We start from the raw sequence: 22,833 nt of genomic DNA on the forward strand, positions 1-22,833 counted from the left end.
TTCTTTAAGTCTTGAATGTCTGGCAGGCAGTCATGGTTTTGATTTACTGTCTGGGTTAGGCCTGGGGAAGACGCAGTGCCAGAGGCTTCTACTTGACATCCCCACAATGATAACTGTTGCCCTTCAGGTAAGGAAGATTCTGACAAGTCCCAAGTAAGTTTGTTCCAATTATACATTTGGGGACTAGAATGACCATCAGGTGGGTCTGGATCCAGAAGGCCCACTGTGATCAAGCCCCGTACCAGGCTTTCCTTGTTACCAGGCCCTCACACACCTTCATTTGAAAAGTGGGGCTATGGTGATAATTTGGATCCTTGGTATCACTATCAATGCAGACTATGTCTTTCAGAGTCTGTGGCATCTGCTCCTACCGTTTACTGTATCCTCTGGTCCTGCAGGAATCTTCTCATGAGTGTTCTCCCATCTCACAATGGTGCACTGAAAAGAGCTTGGTATTTTCCTTTTCCCCAATGCACAGTGGATGAAAGTCCTTTGGGAGAAGAATTGAGAGAATTACTACTGAGTGTATTGCTGCTATGTTGTAGAGTCCTTCTTCATAGCACTCTACATAACATAGGCTTGCTCTCACACCATTATTTGTTATACAGCACCTTTTATATTGCCTACCTAGCACTTATTATGGAGCTTCCCTTGGCTCAAATGGTAAAGACTCTGCCTACAATGCAGAAGACCTGAGTTTGATCCGAGAAGATCACCTGGAGAAGGAAATGGCAACCCACTCCAGGATTCTTGCCTGAGAAATCCCATGGACAGAGAAGCCTGGCGGACTACAGTCCATGGGGTCGAAAAGTTGGATACAACCGAGGGAATAACAAACAAAGCACTTATTATAATCTGTAAACCTTTGGTATGTTTGTTTATGTATTTATTGTCTGTGTCTACCTCCAAAGCATAAGCTTCATACGGCCAGGAACCACGTCTGTCTATTAATTACACTTTTTCCAGCTCTTGGAACCCAGTAGGTAGGAGGTCAACAAAAGTTTGTTGAATGAATGGACTGGAGGAGAGAAATGACAGGTTCAGGTGACAAAGAAAAAATAATCATTGATACTAATGAGAAACAGGGTTAAGTCAAGCAATTATCAGATTGCTGAAACTCCCTTGGATGTGGGTTGGACTGTCTAAAGGGAACACAGTATGAAAGGCAGAGTTTGATTCTAGTGCCTTTGCTTCCTTCCTATGCATCATTTACACCCTTACCTGTCCAGGTGTCTTAGTGGCTAAACTGAGTCCCAGCCTGCTTCTGTCTCTGCCAGGGGGAAGAATGAACCCCAGACATAGAGATCCTAATGTTACTGAGATTTTATTTGTACCCACAGGCTGGTGAGACCTGGCCAAATCCAGGGTACTCTGGCATAAATCTGAGCCAATACTTTTCCCAAGGGTAATTTTATTTTCTGTCTAATGTCTGATTAAGAACAAAAGGAGTTTCTTCTTTATTAAGACAAGTTTCTTCTTTATAAAGTATTCAGATGCCTGGATGGACATAAGAGAAATAAACTCTCAATCACAGGCCAGGGCCCATTGGATCATATCCTTATAGATTTTGATCAAAACCCACAGAAAAGCATCAAGAGGCCTGCTGGTCACCATCAGCCATTAACAAGCTATTTGACCTTCTTGGTAAGTCATTTAACCTCTTCGGGGTTCAATTTCTTCATCTGTAAAAGGAAAATTAATATGGATGTGGCAGAAGGAGTCCTAGACTAGGACTGGGCATGACCCCAGCTCTGCCAAATTCCTGAGCAACCTTACACAAGTACTCCACCACTCTGGGAATTTACAACCTATTAATAAAGGATTAGATATGATAGCCTCTCAGGTTTCTTCCTGTTCAAATAAGCAATATTCTTTGTATGAAGTGAAGTGAAGTGAAGTGAAGTGAAGCGAAAGTCACTTAGTCATGTCTGACTCTTTGCGATCCCATGGTCTATACAGTCCATGGAATTCTCTAGGCCAGAATACTGGAGTGGGTAGTCTTTCCCTTTTCCAGGGGATCTTCCCAACCCAAGGACTGCACCCAAGTTTCCCACATAGCAGGTGGATTCTTTACCAGCTAAGCAACAAGGGAAGCCCAAGAATACTGGAGTGGGTTGCCTATCCCTTCTTCAACAGATCTTCCCGGCCCAGGAATTGAACCAGGGTCTCCTGCAGGCAGATTCTTTACCAACTCAGCTATTAAAGAAGCCCTTTGTGTGTATGTCCCCAGCCCTAAAGCAGATGGGCTCCACCTTTCCTAAAAAATGGAATCAATTTTTTTGCCGACTTTCTTATGAAAAGTTTCAGGTATAAAGAGAATCAGCTTGTAAAACAGATGACTGAACATTTCTCAAAATAAACATTTGCCAAAGCTAAGTTAGATAGGGAATTGCCTGGAGTTATGAGCTTCAAATGCAGCATTAAAACTCTTAATAGACTTGGAGATTCATTTGGAGATTTAGTATTTATTAATATCCCCACTGATTCTATTTTCCATTCTAAATTCAATGCAAATGCTATTTTTACCAGCATCTTTATTACATTCATTGAATGGCATGAAGGCATCCTGTAGAATTACACACAGAAATGTCCTGAAGTTGCTTTTAGAAATTGCTATTTTTATTCTGTAGAGTTAATTGAACCTGCTGCTATATATCTAATTTATGTAAAGTACAAAGACAGCAAGTTGTTAAACAAAAGTGTATCTGGTGCATAATATTAGGAATGACTCCCTTTAATGTTATGGAATATAAGCTATCAAAATGATCTTTCTCTCCTAAATGTATCAGCTGAATTTTATTTATGGTTGCATAGTATATGTACTAAGATCTATGAAATCCAATAAATATGCTGGAATGCAACAATTTTCTCAACTAGTATTGGCAGATAAAGTCAATATTTTGGTAATTTAAGCACTGATAACCAGCTCTTGAATACATTAATGATGAACTATTTCACCACACATCATGATCTAGATCAATTTGTCTACCCCTCTTTATACAGATCTAACTGGCTCAACTTCCATTCACTGATGTAAAGTAGCATTAGTACACATTACTTTTAATACTGCTTCCCTCATATATTGATTTTTAATTTTTTTTGTCAAACAGAACATGTGCTCTCATTTCGTACTGTCAGGGTACACACACACACACACACACACACACACACACACGCCCTAGCTGAGAGTCATCACATGTGTGCATGTTCAGTTGTGTCCAACTCTTTGTGACCCCAAGGACTGTTGCCCGCCAGGCTCCTCTGTCCATAAGATTTCCCAGGCAAGAATACTGGAGTGGGTTGCCATTTCCTCCTCCAGAGGATCTTCCAGATTCAGAGATCAAACCCGAGTCTCCTGTGTTTTCTGCTGGTCAGACAGATTCTTTACCACTGAGCCACCTGCGAAGCCTATTGAATTGTACCTCAAGTTAACCAGATTAATCTAGAAGTAGCTTTCAGAGTCATAACACTTTATTTAATTTTCCTAATAATGTAGGAGCCATAATGCATGAACATCAATATTATTTAATGTATTCTTGTTTCAAGAAATAGAAGCTGACTCTGACTTGCTTAAATAAAGGAGGAGAGAAACGACACTTGTAGAGAAGATCCTATGGTATCACTTAGACTCAAAAGAAGAACTAAATAACAAGACTCAGAAAGCAAAGGAGCCCAGGGCATCTCCTGGCCTCAGCAGGAGATAAGTAACTGATACACGTTGAATATTTGCTACATGTCTGGCACCGTTCTATATATTTTAAAGATATTTTCTCATAGAGTCCTCAAAACAGTATCACCAAGTAGGTGATTTCAAAGACAAAGAAGATAGGTAAAGAGAAGTAACTTGCCCAAAGTCAGAGATAATAAGTAGCAGGGTGGACTCCACACTGCTCCCATGTGCTACCTTCTTCCTAGAGAATGGTCACCAGGTGACCCAGCACCATCAATTACCACTCTCCATGTGTTACTATTTCAGATTCCACATTCATGGGAGAGACATTCCTACCCACTCTCCTGGTCAGAGAGACAGGACCACGCTACATGACCATGGTCTACAAGGACAATACCCATATATCCCAAGCTGGCCCCAGAGAAAGAGAAATTCTGGCAGCCTGGAAACCCAACCAAAGAGCATCTGCTGTGTTACTGCCGTGAGAACAGTCTGAACCTGGTGTCAGAAAACCTAGTTCTAGTTCCTGCTCTGGAGCTAATTATATAAACTTGGTAATACTTGATCAATGGGAACTCAGTTACTTCATTTATAAAATTAAGCAAATATTAATAGATTACACTTACCCTATTTTTTCCACCTTTAAGATTCCTTTTCATTTAATTAAAAAAAAAAAAAAAACAGAGGTTATCCTCTTAGGCAGCACCACTTTCTGCTGCTTGGTGCTTGAAAAGTTTACATTACACAGCTCCTCTTCTCCAAAGTAAGCCTCCAAATATTATGATTAAATCAGTCACAAGAGCCTGTCACCTTTGGGGACATTCCCATGCCTTCTTCATTCAGACAGCATTGAGGTCAGAAGAGTGGTTCCTGGATTCTGTAGTTCTCAGGGCTCCTCTTAGAAAGCCACCATGTATTTATTACCTCCAATGTGTCACTTGGCCTCCTCCCCAAAAGCTGAACTAGCCAAGCAGGATTCCATCGTGACATCAATGAAACACACATTTTATTATCTCTTTGTCTATCTGGTTGCTCCAAGTAGCTATCTTGAAATTAATCTCTCAGTGTCCCTTTTCCTCCATCCTTTCAGAAAGGGAATGTCGAAGTTCAAAGGGGCGGAGATTTGAAGGTGGCTGCGGGTGGAGGAGATATTGAGCTGTGCAGGCGCTATGGACTGAATATTTGTGTCCCTTAAAATTTCACGATTAAGTTCTAATCCCCAGTGCAACGGTTTTAGGAGGCAGGGCCTTTGGGAGGTAACTGAGTTTCGATGAGGTCATGAGGTAGGTTCCCCCATGATGAGATTAGTGCCTTTATAAGAAGGGAAGGGGCTTCCCAGGTGGCTCAGTGGTAAAGAATCTGCCTGCAACGCAGGAGATACAGGAGTTAATTACTAGGTCAGGAAGATCCCCTGGAAGAAGAAATGGCAACCCACTCCAATACTCTTACCTGGAAAATCTCATGGACAGAGGAGCCTGGAGGGCTACAGTCTATGGGGTCGCAAACAGTCAAGTACAACATAGCGACTGAGAATGCAAGAAGAGAAAGAGGCCAGAGCTTTCCCTCTCCTCCCCCCACCACCCACCAGGTAAGGACACAACAAAAAGGTGGCTGTCCACAAGCCAGCAAAAGGGCTCTCACCAGGAATCAAATCGGTTGGCATTTTGATCTTGGATTTTCCAGCCTCCAGAATTGTGAAAAATTAATTTCTGCTGTTTAAGCTATCCAGTCTATGCGTAGCAGCCTGAGCTAACTAAGACAGCAAGTTCTTGACTCTGACTCTGACTTAGCAGAACTGTTAAAGGATGTGAATTTCAGACTTTAACACCTAAGTGCAAGTGTTAGCCCTAATTCCCAGTCTTCCTAGTCCTATACTACCAATTAAATTACAAATGAAGTCACTCCAAATATACAGTAATCCTCTATTTTTCCAAAAATATTTTTTAAAAATTCTTATTCAGCATGAATATATACATTTTCAGGAACTGTGGTTGTAGCAGGCAGAATAGTAGCCACCAAAGACACCAAGTCCTAATCCCTAAAAACTGTGAATATTACATTACATGGTGAGGATTTCACAGATATGATTAAGTTAAGGTTCTCAACATGGGGGTGATTATCTGGATTATGTAGGTGGGCCTTAAACACCCTCAGGAGTGTTCATATAAGAGAGAAACTGAGGGGCATTTGACGCAGAGCAGGAGGCAAAATGATGGAGTAGAGAGAGATTTGAAGATGCTGGCCTTGAAGACTGCAATGATGTGGCCACAAGCCAAGGAATGCTGGCAGTCACCAGCAGTTGGAAGAGTCAAGATTCTCCACTAGAGCCTCTGGAGGTAGCACAGCCCTATTATCACCCATGAGTGATCCTGATTCTGAACTTCTGGCCTCTGTATCTGGCACAGTATAAATTTCTGTGGTTTTAAGCCACCAAGTTTGTGGTCATTTAAGAGAACAACCATGGAAAACTAATTCAGCGTCGGTTCATTTCCTCCCTTTCACTTCAGTGGGAAGGGAAGATGTGACTGCCCATTGATTCAGGGCTTGGTGATGAGACTGCCTGGCACCTCTTAGGCTAATGGAAAGTACATTTCTGCCCCTTCACTTTGGACTCAATCATGTGACTTGCTTTGGCCAATGGCATGTTAGTAGATACAATGCAAGCAGAGGCTTGATATTTGCTTGCAAGGTTGGACTTGTCGTTCTGTCATTGCCAGGGAAGAACATGCCCTGGGCAGCCCACGGGTCTCATAAGAATAAGCCCCAGGCTCCAACTTGAACAGAGCGCACAGCCTGGAGCTCAGCCCAGAGAGCTGGGAGCAGCTCAGCTCAATCCCCGGCAGCCTGAACAACACGCTGGGGTGATAAGTACATGCTTGTTGTTTATCCCACTGAGATTTTATGGCTGCTTGTTATATGGACAGATGGTTGAAATCATTAGCTCTAGTTATAATATTTAATTTATTAATGTAGTTATGAACATGTACTTAAGAGACTTATATAAAATAATACATGAACACATTGTTTTTCCATTCTCACACGTCCCAAAACCATCATATTAAATGTTCCATAACTTGGACAGCAGCTTCTTAGTGCTGTATAGTTCTCCAGCATACAGCATCTTCATTTACATCTAAGTTGTGTGAGGGAGGACTTGACTGTCCAATTTTGCACTGAAAATTTCATCCAAAAAAAAATTACCCAGACTTGTAACTGGAGAACAGGTTTTTTGGGTTTTGTTTTTGTTTTGTTCATTCATGGCAATTCCAATAATGTCATACCTATGGTACTTTTTTGGTACACATAAAAATTTCATGGTATGTATATTTTTCCAAAAAAAAAGAAAAATACATGAACCTAATGACAAATTCATGAACCAACTAGCAATGTCTTACAAGTATGGCATTTCAAAACACAAAGAAAAATTATTCCAAATATGTTTCCTCCTTTGTAAAATGATTAGTAATTTCTCAAAGGCTTCCAAAACAGGTATTAATCATCAAGTGACCCACTCTTTAAGGATTATAAACACATACTCTGAATCCTCCCCATACACATTAGCTATCTGAAGCATGGACAATCTGTTTCAAACAATCTTTAAAAGGCTGGCTTAAAGTGACATCCAACATTTGTAATTACAAGGCCAAAAACTCAGAATTAATTACTAAATTGTATTCAATATTTTGCCTCTTTTAAAAGGTTTACCTTTTGAGTCAGATGATTAGCTAGCATTAATGAAGATCAATTCAAGATAATGTGTCTTGGGACTTCCCTAGTGGTGCAGTGGACACGGGTTCGATCCCTGATCTGGGAAGATCCACGTTCCACAGAGCAGCTAAGCTCGTGAGCCACAATTACTGAGCCCGTGTGCTGCAACTACTGAAGCCCACTTTCTAGAACCCACGCACCACAACTGCTGAGACCCACATGCCTAGGGCCTGTGCTCCACAACAAGAGAAGCCACTGCAACAAGACCACTCACCACACGGAAGAGCAGTTCCCTCTCACAGCAACCAGAGAAAGCCCATGCAAAGCAGCAAAGACCCAGTGAAGGCAAAATTAAATAAATAAATAAAATTATTTTAAAAAATAATAATAATGTGTCTTTCTCAAACTGTTCTCTACCACACAGTGACCTGATCTTTCTCCAATTACCTGGTGACTTGAGAAGTCCAAGCAATGTTTCATACGGTCAACCATTTTGGGAAAATGTGCAAAAATAAGACAATTCAACTGCAATGTGTTAAGACCACCACGCCTTTTAGTTCTAATTTCCTCTCCATCAAGCTTTCCGCTTGACCCAGGTGTTTTAGAGAGTCATAGCATTTAAGAGATCTGGCTGAGGGCAGGTTGAGCTGGAATGTATTTAGTTTGATTTCAGTGGGAGGTATTTCGATGGCTCACAGTCACTTCTGTGGATAGTGAAGTCATTGTTAGCTGTGCCAGGGTAGGACCACTCTTAGGAACACTCTTCTTGCCTACTGTGCCAACTCATCTGGCACCAGCACCAGAGCCAGAGGTCATTCGGAGATATTCACAGCTCCTGGGGACCCAGCATGGAAGTCTGTGGGTACTGGATGAGAAATGTAATTTGAAATGTGTGTAACAGAAGCCAGCCTGAGGAAAATTCTTCCAATCACCAGAGGTTTAAAACTGTAAGTAGAAGATTTGGTTCTCATTAATGCCTAATAAGAACAGAAGTTCTTTCTTATTGAGGAAGTGTACTCCATAATGCAGCATATACAATTATAAATGTACTATTGGTTTTTTCTCCTTTTGATGGAAAACATGTGAAATAAATTTATCAGAATTCCTGGATCTACTGGGGGAAAACCCAGAGCAGTACCACAAACTGAGTGCCTCGTCTGTAACAGCTCAATTACAAATGAAACTCACTAGAGGTTTTCTCAAATCTGACAGTCAGCCTGAATGTAAATGACATTACCAAGAACAAATTACAAAGTTCAAAGGAACTCTTCTAAACTATTTACATATTTTTAAAATGCCAACAAACTGAATTATTTTTATATTTTTATTATGGAAAGTGATTTTATAAAATCATTGTCATATGAAGACATATAAGATTTTCTTCTGCATTTTGTAGTGCTTGTGATTATTTATCAGCTTTTAAAAAATAGATGACTTCCCTTATTCTAAATAATTCTTCAGCTTTGAGCAAATTTTGTATTCTCTTTCTTAAAATGAGTCCCTGGAAATTGACTTCTGAAAGATTTATTAAATGCAGAGTGATAATCATAATGGGGTTTGAGTCTGATTTAGTGACTGGAGCTATGGGTACCAACCAACCCCTGATGTTTTTGGCAGGACCACACGGTGCTGCCTGAATCACAGAGAAACCCACCCTCAGCTCTACATTCTTTTTTTGTTGTTGTTACTCATAAGCATCACAGACCCAGTAGTCTTACCATGGAAATGTTTAAAGCCGAGAGGTAGAAGAAAAGAAAGAAGGGATAATTTAGTAAGCTGCTACTCCCAGGGTTCAAGTCCTGGTTTCTCAATTTTCTAGCTGTGTCATCTTGGGTGACTTACTTAACCTCTGGGAATAATTATAACACCACTCTCATGAAACCACTGTATTAAATGTGTTAATTCATACAGAATGTCTAGATCAATATCTAGTACATAGTGATAAACTCTCTGTAAAGGTTAGCTCTTATTACATTCTTGTAGCTGTTTTGCCTACCTGCCAAGTTGTGTCGATTGCTAGCTCCTCACTGAATTCTCATAACCAGCCTTACCATTCTCATGTTGCAAAAGGACAAAATAGGTTTAATAGAGCTTCAAAATCTACACAAAATCTTATCACATAGCTAGTATGAATGATAGAAGGAAAATTCAAATCCAGGAATATCTGACCCCATTCTACTTCTTGTCATTATACCACAAACCTCAAAAATTGATTTTGTTCTCACCTCACCCTAATGAAAAAGATGGACTATATTGGTGTTTTTAAAAGAGACTGCCATGAGTAAATTGCCTGAGTAAAATAATAATTGATAGTTGGGATGGAAAAGCTTTCTTTATTTGTTTGCTTATACGTTTAAGTAAACAATCACAATTGTTAAAGAAAATTTAAATATATGCAATACTTGTTATTTCATACCCTTTACAAATCTAGAATCATTTGATTTAGAAACATAAAAACACATTTTGGTTTGCTCTTGAAATAAGTCTGCTAAATTAAAAGCATTTGTATTTACACAATCCTGATGAATTTTCCAATTGTGCTACTTTTGAGTTGTTTTTCACTTTTGTTGCAAATGGAGCTACAAGCTGCTTAACTTTAAGGAATCCAGCATCATTTCGTTTTTGGTTTTTTTTTTGCCAATTTATAAGGAGGCAAACTGTTGAGAAGAGAAGTATGCAACCACACTATAATAAAACAGAGAGCTATTATGTTGTCTGGAGTTGGTTTTCTTTACACTGAGGAGTAGAGACAAAAAGCACTCATTTTCAGAAAAGAAATTAAACGGAAGCAAGAGAAAGCCCTCATTTCTTCTCCCAGGCTCCCCAATGGGTTGAACACAATGTCTACCATGTAGAACACAATCATCTGGTAAGTTTCTAGGAATTTGTGATTTTTTGAAGAATTTTTTTTTATCATACACACAAAATTCTAAAACCCTTCCTCTTTAAATCCTTACTATTATTTCATCTTGACTATATTATCATCATCACAGCCATACATCCTCCCCTCTGGTACAGAGCTTTGTCAGCATACAAGCCTGGACCAGAGGCTGTCCCATAGGCAGCGTCCTGTACCCACGTGAATTTTCTTCTATCCACACAGGGTATTAAAATTTTCTTGAATGTGCTGTCAATATGAAAACTGAGAGATGTGACACTAGGGTGTGGAATTCTGGCTTTTCTTTGAAAACCAGAGCCCCTGGCGATGCTGGACTTGCCCTCCCCTCATAGCAACAGTCCGTGGGCACCGAGGAGCTGCAGCCCCACGAGACACAGCAGGCGATCTGCAGCTGCCGCGGGCCCCGCCCTCCCAACAGCGAAGCCACGCCTTTGCTGCTCTCCTCACTATGTCTTATAATAGAGATTCTCAAATATTTGTCTTGGGATCCCGCTACACTCTAAAAAAGTCATTAAGCCCTCAAAGACTTTCTGTTTTTGTGTAAATCTACAAATGGATTTTGTGTAGATCTACTGATGCTGAAGCTGAAACTCCAATACTTTGGCCACCTCGTGCGAAGAGTTGACTCATTGGAAAAGACCCTGATGCTGGGAGGGCTTGGGGGCAGGAGGAGAAGGGGACGACAGAGGATGAGATTGCTGGATGGCATCACCGACTCGATGGACATGAGTTTGAGTAAACTCCGGGACTTGGTAATGGACAGGGAGGCCTGTCCATGGGGTCGCAAAAAGTCGGACAGGACTGAGCGACTGAACTGAACTGAACTGATAAATATTTACTATATTAAAAATTAAAACTGAGAAAGTATAAAATATAAAGATATTTCCTATTAACATCAATAACATATTTTTATGAAAAGTTATTTTCCAAAACAAAGAAAGATCACAAGAAGAATGGCTTTGTTTTTATATTTTTGAAAATCTCTTTAGAATGTCTGGTTTGGTAGAATCAATTGGATTCTCTTAACAGTTTATGCATTTAGTCTACTGTGCTATGTTATTTTGGCTAAAGCAAATGAAGAAAATCAGCCTCACACAATTGGAAAATGGAAACATGCTTTCGTAGCTTTTTCACATAATTGTGAACATGATTCTTTGATTCTATACTGAAACTCAGCAAATGATATATTCTTAAATGTTAGTTATAATGTGGAATCTGCAACCACACCAACAAACTCATACTCTGCTACATTAAAATCCATTGGTCTTACATTTTGAAAGTATCTTCTATTCATGCAAGATTTTACAATACAATGTATTAGTCATTTGGAAAATATTGGTTTAATGAGTTGTGCAGATCTGCCAAGTGTTGACACATTCCATTCTATAGCATCAAAAAAGTAACATTTGTTTTTAATGTTATCTTGTTGGAAAAAGTCTTTAAAGTATTAGCATGGTATCAAGCTCACACTTACAGACATAGGTTTTCCCAAATATTAATATTACTTGAAAGCTCCAACTTCACCACTGCAACAAATTCTGACAGTTGTTTCCCTTGAAGAGACAAGCTGATTTCATTAATTTTTGAATGAATGCCAGATACCCATGTATGAATATCCATAGTTTGAAAAATGCTGTTCCATGAAGAAAAAAAAAATGGCTAGTTCAGCTTGTAACTCAAACAATTGCACAAATGTTTTTTCTGGAGACAGATTTAATAAAATTAATAACGCTTACTATTTCTCCAAGGATATCTGTAAGTGAAGTTAGCATTTCTTCTTTAAATTTGAGTGCATGACCATGAAGAATACAATAACTACTAAAATGGTCTGGTATCACTGCCTTTATTCCTGCTGAATCACTATTGCTTTTGCACCATCACAGCAAATATCAATACAGTGAAAAAGGCAAGTAATGCTTTGTATTTTATAAAATTAGTTTGGACATCATGGACCTTCTGAAATTGTCTCAGGCACCCAAGACTTCCACAGATCACATTGGAGAACAGCTAGAGAAATATTTCTCTATCTTTATTTCTAAGTCAAAAGAGAAAAATAAAAGATGACCTCACAGGCTGATGTGTTTTAAGAAATGGGACACGTATATCCAGGCTGCATCACTAGTTTGAGGTTCCTCTGTGGTCCCTATAGCCATCTATGTTTGCAATAATGGCCTAAACACATGTTACAATGACCACCACCACCCCATCCAACCTTCTTTCCCATCCCAGAGTGACCACACTTCAAGTTGTCAACAGCCCTTCACACCTGATATGGATGGACAATGGGAGTTACACTCTGAGGACCCCAAGGAGACATAGTTTGGAGGATGAGAGAGAGTTTCCAGGGGGCACCAAACAGACAGCCTAGTTTGTATATTTTGCTTAGAAGAGAATGAAGCAGTATGACTACTCATTTTTACTAAGCCTCTGTCTATCTGTTTATTTATTGGCACTACTATGTACTTAATCCTCCCAATTGCCCTGTAAGTTGATTTCTATTAACCCCACTTCACTTAGTCTATAAGAATTTACACAAAGAAAGCTAAAGAAAGGAGGAGGCATTTAAGTTCAGGGTTCAGTGATTTCCTAAATCCTCAGCTTCACACAGTCTGAATATCCTGAGACTTGAAACTGAGATTCAAAATGGCAATGCATTGTTTTTAATGATGTATAACTTGTTGGTAATAAAAATGGGAGAGATTGAAGACAATAGTAAATGGTGGTGATGATAGAGATTAATATGAGTTGTCTAGATAGCATCACTGACTCAATGGACATGAATTTGAGCAAACTCTGGGAGATAGCAGATGACAGAGGAGCCTGGCTTACTGCAGTCCATGGGGTCACAAAGAATCAGACATGACTTAGCAACTGAACAACAGCATCTCAGTTACCATATGTGTCATGATAAAAATCATAATGATGATATTGGTTTTCATTTATTTTTTCAACAGTATTTATACATCAAACTTAATCCTAGCTTTCTCCATCTGCTAGTCCAAGTCTAAGGCATTTGTGTTTTTTTCTACACATTTCTAAAGTTCATTTCAACAACCCTTTAAGGTAGGCATTATCATCCCTTTAATTATTATGAAAGAATGAAAGCTCAGAGAAGTTCACTCTTTTGCCCAAGATCATATCACTTTTTAGGACAGGAATCAGTTCAACCCCAGGCGTGTCTACCTCCAAAACTGCCTAGTTATGTCAATCTAAGCTCTTTTTCAACTGAACACCAAGATTATGCTCTCTAAGTCTCTATGGTACAAAACTCCCTGCGCTGTAGGAGAGAGTGAGTGAGTCCTGGTAGACTTGTCCAGGCTCAAAGAAAATCTGAGTCCATGTTTTACTATTTGAAGAACTAATTGCAGTGGAGGTGAGCAGGTAGTGATCAAAGGTGAAGAAATAACTTCCCCAAAGTAAGGCTATTAAGTGAGTGTGGAGGGATTCCCCTGACGGTCCACGCTTCCACTGCAGGGTGCACAAGTTCAACCTCTGGTTGGGGAACTAAGATCCTTCATGCTGCTCAGCATGACCAAAGAAAAAAATTTTTAAAGGGAGAATAGAGAAAGAGCCTTGGCTTCAGAATCTTCTCTCTGGAGCGCCAGTTCAGCTGGTGAGTGCTTGCTTCTAACACAAATTCCCCTTAGGCCTTAATTCTCTTTTTTGTGAGTATCAAACCCCAAGCAATGACTAGCTCGGGTAGCTGCACCAAAGAAATGCAAGTGTTCTGGTTAAGGCAAGAGAAAAGAGAGGAAAGAAAATCAAGAAAGTAAACGATGGCTATACTGGGTGTTTTCATAGCCTATCTTACTTAAACTTCTCGACACTCTGTGAGGTAGATTTCATCAGCCCTCTTTTATAGATGATGACGCTGATGATGCCTGGAAAAGGGAATGGTAACCCACTCCAGTATTCTTGCTTGGAGACTTCTATGGACAGAGGAGCCTGGTGAGCTACGGTCCATGGGGTCACAAAGAGTCAGACATGACTGAGTGACTAATGCACACACACACACACACAAGTCTATGAATTACAAAGTCCATCATCCTCTCCCTTCTAGATCAGGGGTTTGCAAACTACAAGGTCACACCTTACCCCCTGCCTGCTTTTGTAAAGTATTATTAGAACACAGCCAGGCTCCTACCCTTCTTTATCTTTTGTGGCTGCTTTTAAGCTCTAACAGTCTACTTGAGTAATTGCAAGAGAGACCATGGAGTCTGCAAAGCCCAAAATATGTAATATCTGGCCCTTTGCAGAAAAAGTTTGCCCAACTGCTCCAGAGCAGTTTTCTCAGCCGTTGTGCTGTTTTCTCAAATTAAATCTTACCAGGATCCCAAACATACATACAAAACAGATAAAAAGCCAAATGCTGTTAGAACTACATTTTAGAAATTCAAACTTATGTAACATTTGATTACTGGAAATTCAATCAATATGATTTCTGAAAGTTAGTTTTGAGTAACACAAAATTTTAAAGTAAGAAGTTTTTAGAGCTTAGTTGTAGTCTTATTGGCTTCCCTGCTGGCTCAGATGGTAAAGCGTCTGCCTGCAATGCAGGAGACCCAGGTTCGATCCCTAGGTTGGGAAGATCCCCTGGAGAAGGAAATGGCAACCCACTCTAGTACTCTTGCCTGTAAGATCCCATGGGATGACCCAGAGGGATGGGATGGGGAGGGAGGTGGGAGGGGGGTTCAGGATGGGGAACACATGTAAATCCATGGCTGATTCATGTCAATGTATGGCAAAAACCACTACAATACTGTTAAGTAATTAGCCTCCAACTAATAAAAATAAATGAAAAAAAAAAATCCCATGGACAGAGGAGCTTGGTAAGTTACAGTCCATGGGGTCACTCAGACATGACTGAGCAGCTTCACATGGTCATGTAGTCTCATTACATCATTGGTATACAATTTACACTTTGATTTATCTTTTTTCCAAGGATGTCTTAATCTGACCCAGAAGCTCAAAAAGGGGCACTAGAGAAACACTTCCTTTCCAAATGAAATCTCCAACAATATCTTCATTTCTACTCACAGCCAGAAAATTCAGACACACAGTGAACAAGTAATAAATATTAAACGAACAGATGAAAAAAATTTTCAAAATGTGACATAGACACATTTTCACAATACAATTATAATCCAATAAGCATCACTGCTTAGTTCACAATGTACTTGATTGATACTGGCCAGGCCCTGTGTGTACCATGTGAATAAGATTCACAAACCCCTGTCTTCAGAGAGTTTACAGTCTAGTGTTCGATCCCTGGGTTGGGAAGATCCCCTGAAGAAGGGAAAGGCTACCCACCCCAGTATTCTGGTCTGGAGAATTCCATGGACTGTATAGTCCATGGAGTCACAAAGAGTTGGACACGACTGAGCAACTTGCACTTGCACTTGCACTTTCAAGAGATGAGAAATGGAACAGGACCCTATGAGGTCCTCCCAGGTACAAATCCTTTCTGTGTCCCCTATTTCTGATCTGTAGGAAATAGGCTTCATTCAGCCTCTGTGACCTTCCCTGAGCTCCACACGCCAGATTCAAGCAGTTGCTCATGAGGGAAAAGAGGGAATACAGAAACAAAGGAAGAGCTGTCTAGAACTAATACATGTGTGCTATGTCACTTCAGTTATGTCTGTCTCTTTGTGGCCTCATGGGCTGTAGCCCACCAGGCTCCTCTGTCCATGGATTCTCCAGGCAAGAACACTGGAGTGTGTTGCCACTTCCTCCTCCAGAGGATCTTCCCCACCCAGGGATCAAACCCCTGTCCCCTGCACCTCCTGCACTGGCAGGATTGTTTACCACTGAGCCATCTGGAAAACCCTCCTCAAGAAATATAGATAACAATACAGATAACAATACCTTTGAGTTCTTCTGCAGGAATTAAAGTCCCCACCCAGGTGAAGGTTGAAAATAAGATTCCTGGAACACCATCCTGTTTCTACACCTCTAACCAATTAGAAGGAAGTCTGCACAATGGAAGATACCAAAGACTCTGACGCCCTCCCATAAATGACACTCCCTTTAAAAACTTTCATGGTTGAGTAGAATCTTCTGAGTTGGTTTTTGGACACGAGTCCACCTTCTCCCCTGATTGCCAGCCTCCTGAATAAAGCCATCTACCAGCACTTGTCTCTTGAGGACTGGCTTCCAAGAAGCAAGCAGCCAAACCTGAGTTCAGTAACAGATGCAGACATGCCTGATGCTTGACTGGATCTAACTGAGCAAGAATACACATGCTATAATCATGTACTTGCTTCTGCAACTTTACATGAACAAAAATGTAAACTTGGCTGCTCACAAAATGGAAGCAAGGATGTCAGAGATAAAGAAATGATAAATAAAAGGACACCAAAGATAAGAAAGAAGAGAGATGGGAAGATACCAAAGACATAATTTCCACTTTGCTTTTTCCCCTGTTTTGGCCAGAAGAGAAATGGAAAGGATACCAACAGTAAATGCCAACTCTGTAGCACACTCTTCTGAGTTATTCTTGTGCAATATCTCATTTAACCCTCATAACAACCCTTTGAAGCAGGAAGTACTTTCACCACTTTATTAATGAAAAACTGAAACTCAGCTCACTAATAAATTGAGGGGCCAGAATTCAAAGCACTTTTTTTCCCCTAAACAACCTAGGTTTTCTCTATTAGCGCATATGGTGTGATTGATTCCTGGGGCTCTGGATGCACGAACTTGAGTTAGTAACAGACTCAGTCTGCAAAGTTACACATCTCAACCTGAACTAATTTAGACAAGTCACATGGAAAAATTAATCCAATAACACCCAGCTCAGTCCTGACTTGTCAGTAAACTAGGTTTAACTTATCCCTCCCTGCACTACAGGGAAATAAAGGAGAAAAAGAGGACAAAGAAGAAACTTTTCTCTTTTTTTTGCATTTGCCCAGATGGAACTGGCACATGTCATCGTGGTAATATTTTAACATTTAAATGAGCTTTTCTTCTTTATCTCTCTTAGTACACTACCTTTGTCCTGGTCCACCTTTGCTACCATCTGTGAGGAAGTTGAGAATAGAATTCACCCATGAAAAGATGCAAAGACACATGCAAAATAACTTACAACTTCTTTCAGTGAAACATAATATTATGCAGCAAACTAATGTCTTCAATGATACCCTTGCATCTGCCTCTAACGTAGCAGGTTAATTCAGGAGGACTCAACTCACTGAGTTCTCTCACAGTAGACTCATCACTCTTGGTTTTGTATGTGTTCACTGCACACAGGTGACACATCTGATTGGGTAACCTTCACATCACAGATCTCATAACTTCGTTTATCCAGTATAATACATATGATGTTAGCAATCAAGTGTCTTGTTACAGCATAGTCATAATATGTAAACTTTCTGACAGATGGGAAATAAAGTATCTTGACAGAGGACCACCTTTTTCTAATTTTCTCAGTGGTACTGTATGGACTAGTAGCAACCCAATGTAAAGAAAATTCCCTTTCTTTCTATGCTTCTTGAGCTTTGTATTAGTTAGGCATAGTTGCAAATATGCTAGGTAACAAACAATTCCAAAAGTTTCAGTAACTAACAACAGCAGGACTGTAAATGTCAATTACAGAGGAGAAGCAGGAGAAATAAAGATTTATTTATGTTTTGTAGGTCTGCAGGGTTTGTTTGCTGAATTCTGCTGGACTTAGCTGTATTTGGACCAGCTTACCAACAAGACTGTAGGTTTTGTTCTGCTCTGTATGTCACTCATTCTGAGACCCATGCAAAATCACCTACAGCTATCTGGAGCATGTTTTTCTCATGGAAGAAAACATGGGCTCAAGAAGTTGAGCCAAACCACACAAGCACGTTTAAAACCTCTGACCATGAAAGACAAGGCACTTCCCATATACCAGTGGTTTCTACACACTTGGGTTTTTCCCACTGTTTTAAAAGAGATCATTTCTGCTTATCTTTTACCTTTTTTGTAGATTACTATAATAGATCATGGGCAAGTAAATCAAACACTGTCTATAGAGGATTTGAGAGTGAATCTTTTTCAGTTTTGTAGGCTATTACATTGTCTGTTGCAACTACTCAACTCTGCCAAAGCAGACATAGGAAATACTTAGGCAAATACACAGAGCTTTGTTCCAATAAAATTTCACTTACAAAAATGGACTGTGGGCCAGATTTGGTCCAGGGGTCATAATCTGCTAACTTCTCCAATAAGTAAGACTATGAAGGACGTGGGAGCTACCCCACATCCAAGGTAAGGAGCAGCAGCTGTGCTTTGCTGGAACAGCCGTGAAGAGATACCCCACCTCCAAGGTAAGAGAAACTCAAGTAACACGGTAGGCACTGAGAGAGGGCATCAGAGAGCAGACAGACTGAAACCACAGTCACAGACAACTAGCCAATCTGATCGCAGGACCACAGCCTTGTCTAACTCAATGAAACTAAGCCATGCCGTGTGGGGCCACCCAAGACGGACGGGTCATGGTGGAGAGGTCTGACAGAATGTGACCCACTGGAGAAGGGAGTGGCAAACCACTTCACTATTCTTGCCTTGAGAACCCCATGAACAGTATGAAAAGGCAAAAAGATAGGACACTGAAAGATGAACTCCACAGGTCAGCAGGTGCCCAATATGCTACTGGAGATCAGTGGAGAAATAACTCCAGAAAGAATGAAGGGGTGGAGCCAAATCAAAAACAACACCCAGTTGTGGATGGGGCTGGTGATAGAAGCAAGGTTCGATGCTGTAAAGAGCAATATTGCATAGGAACCTGGAATGTTAGGTCCATGAATCAAGACAAATTGGAAGTGGTCAAACAGGAGATGACAAGAGTGAACATCAACATTCTAGGAATCAGTGAAATAAGATGGACTGGAAAGGGTGAATTTGACTCAGATGACCATTATATCTACTACTGTGGGCAGGAATCCCTTAAAAGAAATGGAGTAGCCATCATAGTCAACAAAAGAGTCTGAAATACAGTACTTGGATGCAATCTCAAAAACAAAAGAATGATCTCTGTTCATTTCCAAGGCAAACCATTCAATATCACAGTAATCCAAGTCTATACCCTGACCAATAATGCTGAGGAAGCTGAAGTTGAACAGTTCTATGAAGACCTACAACACCTTCTAGAACTAACACCCAAAAAAGATGTCCTTTTCATTATAGGGGACTGGAATGCAAAAGTAAGAAGTCAAGAAACACCTGGAGTAACAGGCAAATTTGGCCTTGGAGTACAGAATGAAGCAGGGCAAAGGCTAATAGAGTTCTGCCAAGAGAATGCACTGGTCATAGCAAACACCCTCTTCTGACAACACAAGAGAAGACTCTATACATGGACATCACCAGATGATTGACACCAAAATCAGATTGATTTTATTCTTTGCAGCCAAAGATGGAGAAGCTCTATACAGTCTGCAAAAACAAGACCGGGAGCTGACTGTGGCTCAGATCATGAACTCCTTATTGCCAAATTCAGACTGAAATTGAAGAAAGAAGAAAGTGGAGAAAACCACTAGACCATTCAGGTATGACCTAAATCAAATCCCTTATGACCATACAGTGGAAGTGAGCAATAGATTTAAGGGATTAGATCTGATAGACAGAGTGCCTGATGAACTATGGACAGAGGTTCGTGACATTGTACAGGAGACAGGAATCAAGACCATCCCCAAGAAAAAGCAAAATGGCTGTCTGTGGAGGCCTTACAAATAGCTGTGAAAAGAACAGAAGTGAAAAGCAAAGGGGAAAAGGAAAAATATTCCCATTTGAATGCAGAGTTCCAAAGAATAGCAAAGAAAGATAAGAAAGCCTTCCTCAGCAATCAATGCAAAGTAAGATCTCTTCAATAAAATTAGAGATACCAAGGGAACATTTCAGGCAAAGATGGGCTTGATAAAGGACAGAAATGGTAGAGACCTAACAGAAGCAGTAGATATTAAGAAGAGGTGGCAAGAATACAGAGAACTGTACAAAAAAGATCTTCATGACCCAGATAATCACAATGGTGTGATCATTCACCTAGAGCCAGACATCCTGGAATGTGAAGTCAAGTGGGCCTTAGGAAGCATCACTACGAACAAAGTTAGTGGAGGTGATGGAATTCCAGCTGAGCTATTTCAAATCCTGAAAGATGATGCTGTGAAAGTACTGCACTCAGTATGACAGCAAATTTGGAAAACTCAGCAGTGACCACAGGACTGGAAAAGGTCAGTTTTCATTCCAATCCCAAAGAAAGGCAATGCCAAAGAATGCTCAAACGACCACACAATTGCACTCATCTCACACGCTAGTAAAGTAATGCTCAAAATTCTCCAAGCCAGACTTCAGCAATACGTCAACCATGAACTTCCAGATGTTCAAGCTGGTTTTAGAAAACGCAGAGGAACCAGAGATCAAATTGCCAACATCTGCTGGATCATCAAAAAAGCAAGAGAGTTCCAGAAAAATATCTACTACTGCTTTATTGACTATGCCAAAGCCTTTGACAGTGTGGATCACAATAAACAATGGAAAATCCTGAAGGAGATGGGAATACCAGACCACCTGACCTGCTTCTTGAGAAATCTGTATGCAGGTCAGGGAGCAACAGTTAGAACTGGACATGGAACAACAGACTAGTTCCAAATAGGAAAAGGAGTACGTCAAGGCTGTATATTGTCACCCTGCTTATTTAACTTATATGCAGAGTACATCATGAGAAATGCTGGGCTGGAGGAAGCACAAACTGGAATCAAGATTGCTGGGAGAAAGATCAATAACCTCAGATAAGCAAGTGCTGCTGCTGCTTCTAAGTCACTTCAGTCATGTCCAACTCTTAGCAACCCCATGGACTGCAGCCTACCAGGCTCCTCCGTCCATGGGATTTTCCAGGCAAGAGTACTGGAGTGGGGTGCCATTGCCTTCTCTGGATATGCAAGTGACACCACCCTTATGGCAGAAAGTGAAGAAGAACTAAAGAGCCTCTTGACGAAAGTGAAAGAGGAGACTGAAAAAGTTGGCTTAAAGCTCAACATTCAGAAAACTAAGGTCATGGCATCAGGGCCCATCACTTAATGGCAAATAGATGGGGAAACAGTGGAAACAGTGCCTGACTTTAGTTTTGGGGGCTCCAAAATCACTGCAGATGGTGATTGCAGCCATGAAATTAAAACACACTTACTCCTTGGAAGGAAAATTATGACCAACCTAGACAGCATATTAAAAAGCAGAGACATTACTTTGTCAACAAAGGTCCATCTAGTCAAGGCTATGGTTTTTCCAGTGGTCATGTATTGATGTGAGAGAAAGCTGAGTGCCAAAGTATTGATGCTTTTGAACTGTGGTGTTGGAGAAGACTCTTGAGAGTCCCTTGGACTGCAAGGAGATCCAACCAGTCCATCCTAAAGGAGATCAGTCCTGGGTGTTCATTGGAAGGACTGATGTTGAAGCTGAAACTCCAATACTTTGGCCACCTGATGCAAAGAGTTGATTCACTGGAAAAGACCCTGATCCTGGAAAGATTGAGGGCAGGAGGAGAAGGGGACGACAGAGGATGAGATGGTTGGATGGCATCACCGACTCAATGGACATGAGTTTGGGTAAACTCCGGGAGTTTGTGATGGACGGGGAGGCCTGGCGTGCTGCAGTTCATGGGGTCACAAAGAGTCAGACATGACTGAGCAGCTGAACTGAGCTGAACTGATGAAGGATATGTCTCTTGTTTCCATTACTTATGGCTGCACAACACACCACTCCAAATCTTAGTGGCTTAAAACAGCAATTAATTTATTATCTCTAAAGATTCTGTGCATTGCTTGGAATCAGATGGGTGATTCTTCTGCTTATGTGATACTGGCTGCATCTGGCAATATCAGCCTGGCTGGAACATTCAAGATGGCTCACTCATCTATCTGGTCTGGGCTCAGCTGGATCTCACAAGAGTCTAAATCCCAGCTACTGTGCTTCTCCTATAACCTGGCAATTCGGGACTCCCCAGAGTACAAGGGGAAATGAATTTGCCTTTTACAGCTTAGGCCCAGCACTGTCATTTCTGTCCCATTCTACTGGTAAGATACCTCATCCTTCATCTATCATCTATGACAATGTCATTTGTGCCCCATGTTGGCCAGTGTCAGAACGTCAATTTTTTTTTTTATTTCTGGACCTTCAGATGAGATGAACTTATTTTTAATGTTTCAGATTCAAACTGCTAAGCAGATTTCTCAATCTACAAGACAACAGTAAAACATCCTGCTCCAAGAACTTCTGTGCCCAGAAATTAGTCCAGTCACAAGTAGAATTAGGATCATTTAGTGTGAAAAGCAGAGAATACTTATGCCCAATCATGGCTGGCATGGCTTGACACAGTCTTGGCATCATTTGATAGGCTAAATAGACTGATTGTAAGTGGGTCTCTTCTACCAAAAGACCTAGCTCTACCCAAATGTCTTGCTTCCCAGGCCTTGTGGGAAGCCTGGACTCACCCTAAGTCATGCAAGTGGTCATGCTGACTTTTGCCCCAGGGCTTGGAATAGGCAAGGCGCTGGAGGAGTGAGCAGAAGTACAGAGTTCTCTGAGGTCCATGCACAAT

The 22,833-nt window shown here is 40.7% G+C and overlaps 1 long non-coding RNA gene and 1 other non-coding gene across 2 annotated transcripts in view; one reads left to right on the forward strand and one right to left on the reverse strand.

Moving 5' to 3' along the window:
- Positions 1-411: 411 nt before the first annotated feature.
- Positions 412-22,833, reverse strand: part of LOC122698922 — a 92,495-nt gene continuing 70,073 nt past the window's right edge. Inside the window, exon 3 of the long non-coding RNA XR_006342455.1 lies at positions 412-490. This is a non-coding gene — a long non-coding RNA (uncharacterized LOC122698922). The remainder of the gene's footprint in view (positions 491-22,833) is intronic.
- TRNAC-GCA lies at positions 14,793-14,864 on the forward strand. The gene has a single exon. It is a non-coding gene; the product is annotated as a tRNA-Cys (tRNA).

Source organism: Cervus elaphus, chromosome 8, assembly GCF_910594005.1.
Source record: "Cervus elaphus chromosome 8, mCerEla1.1, whole genome shotgun sequence".
Classification (NCBI taxonomy): domain Eukaryota; kingdom Metazoa; phylum Chordata; class Mammalia; order Artiodactyla; family Cervidae; genus Cervus; species Cervus elaphus.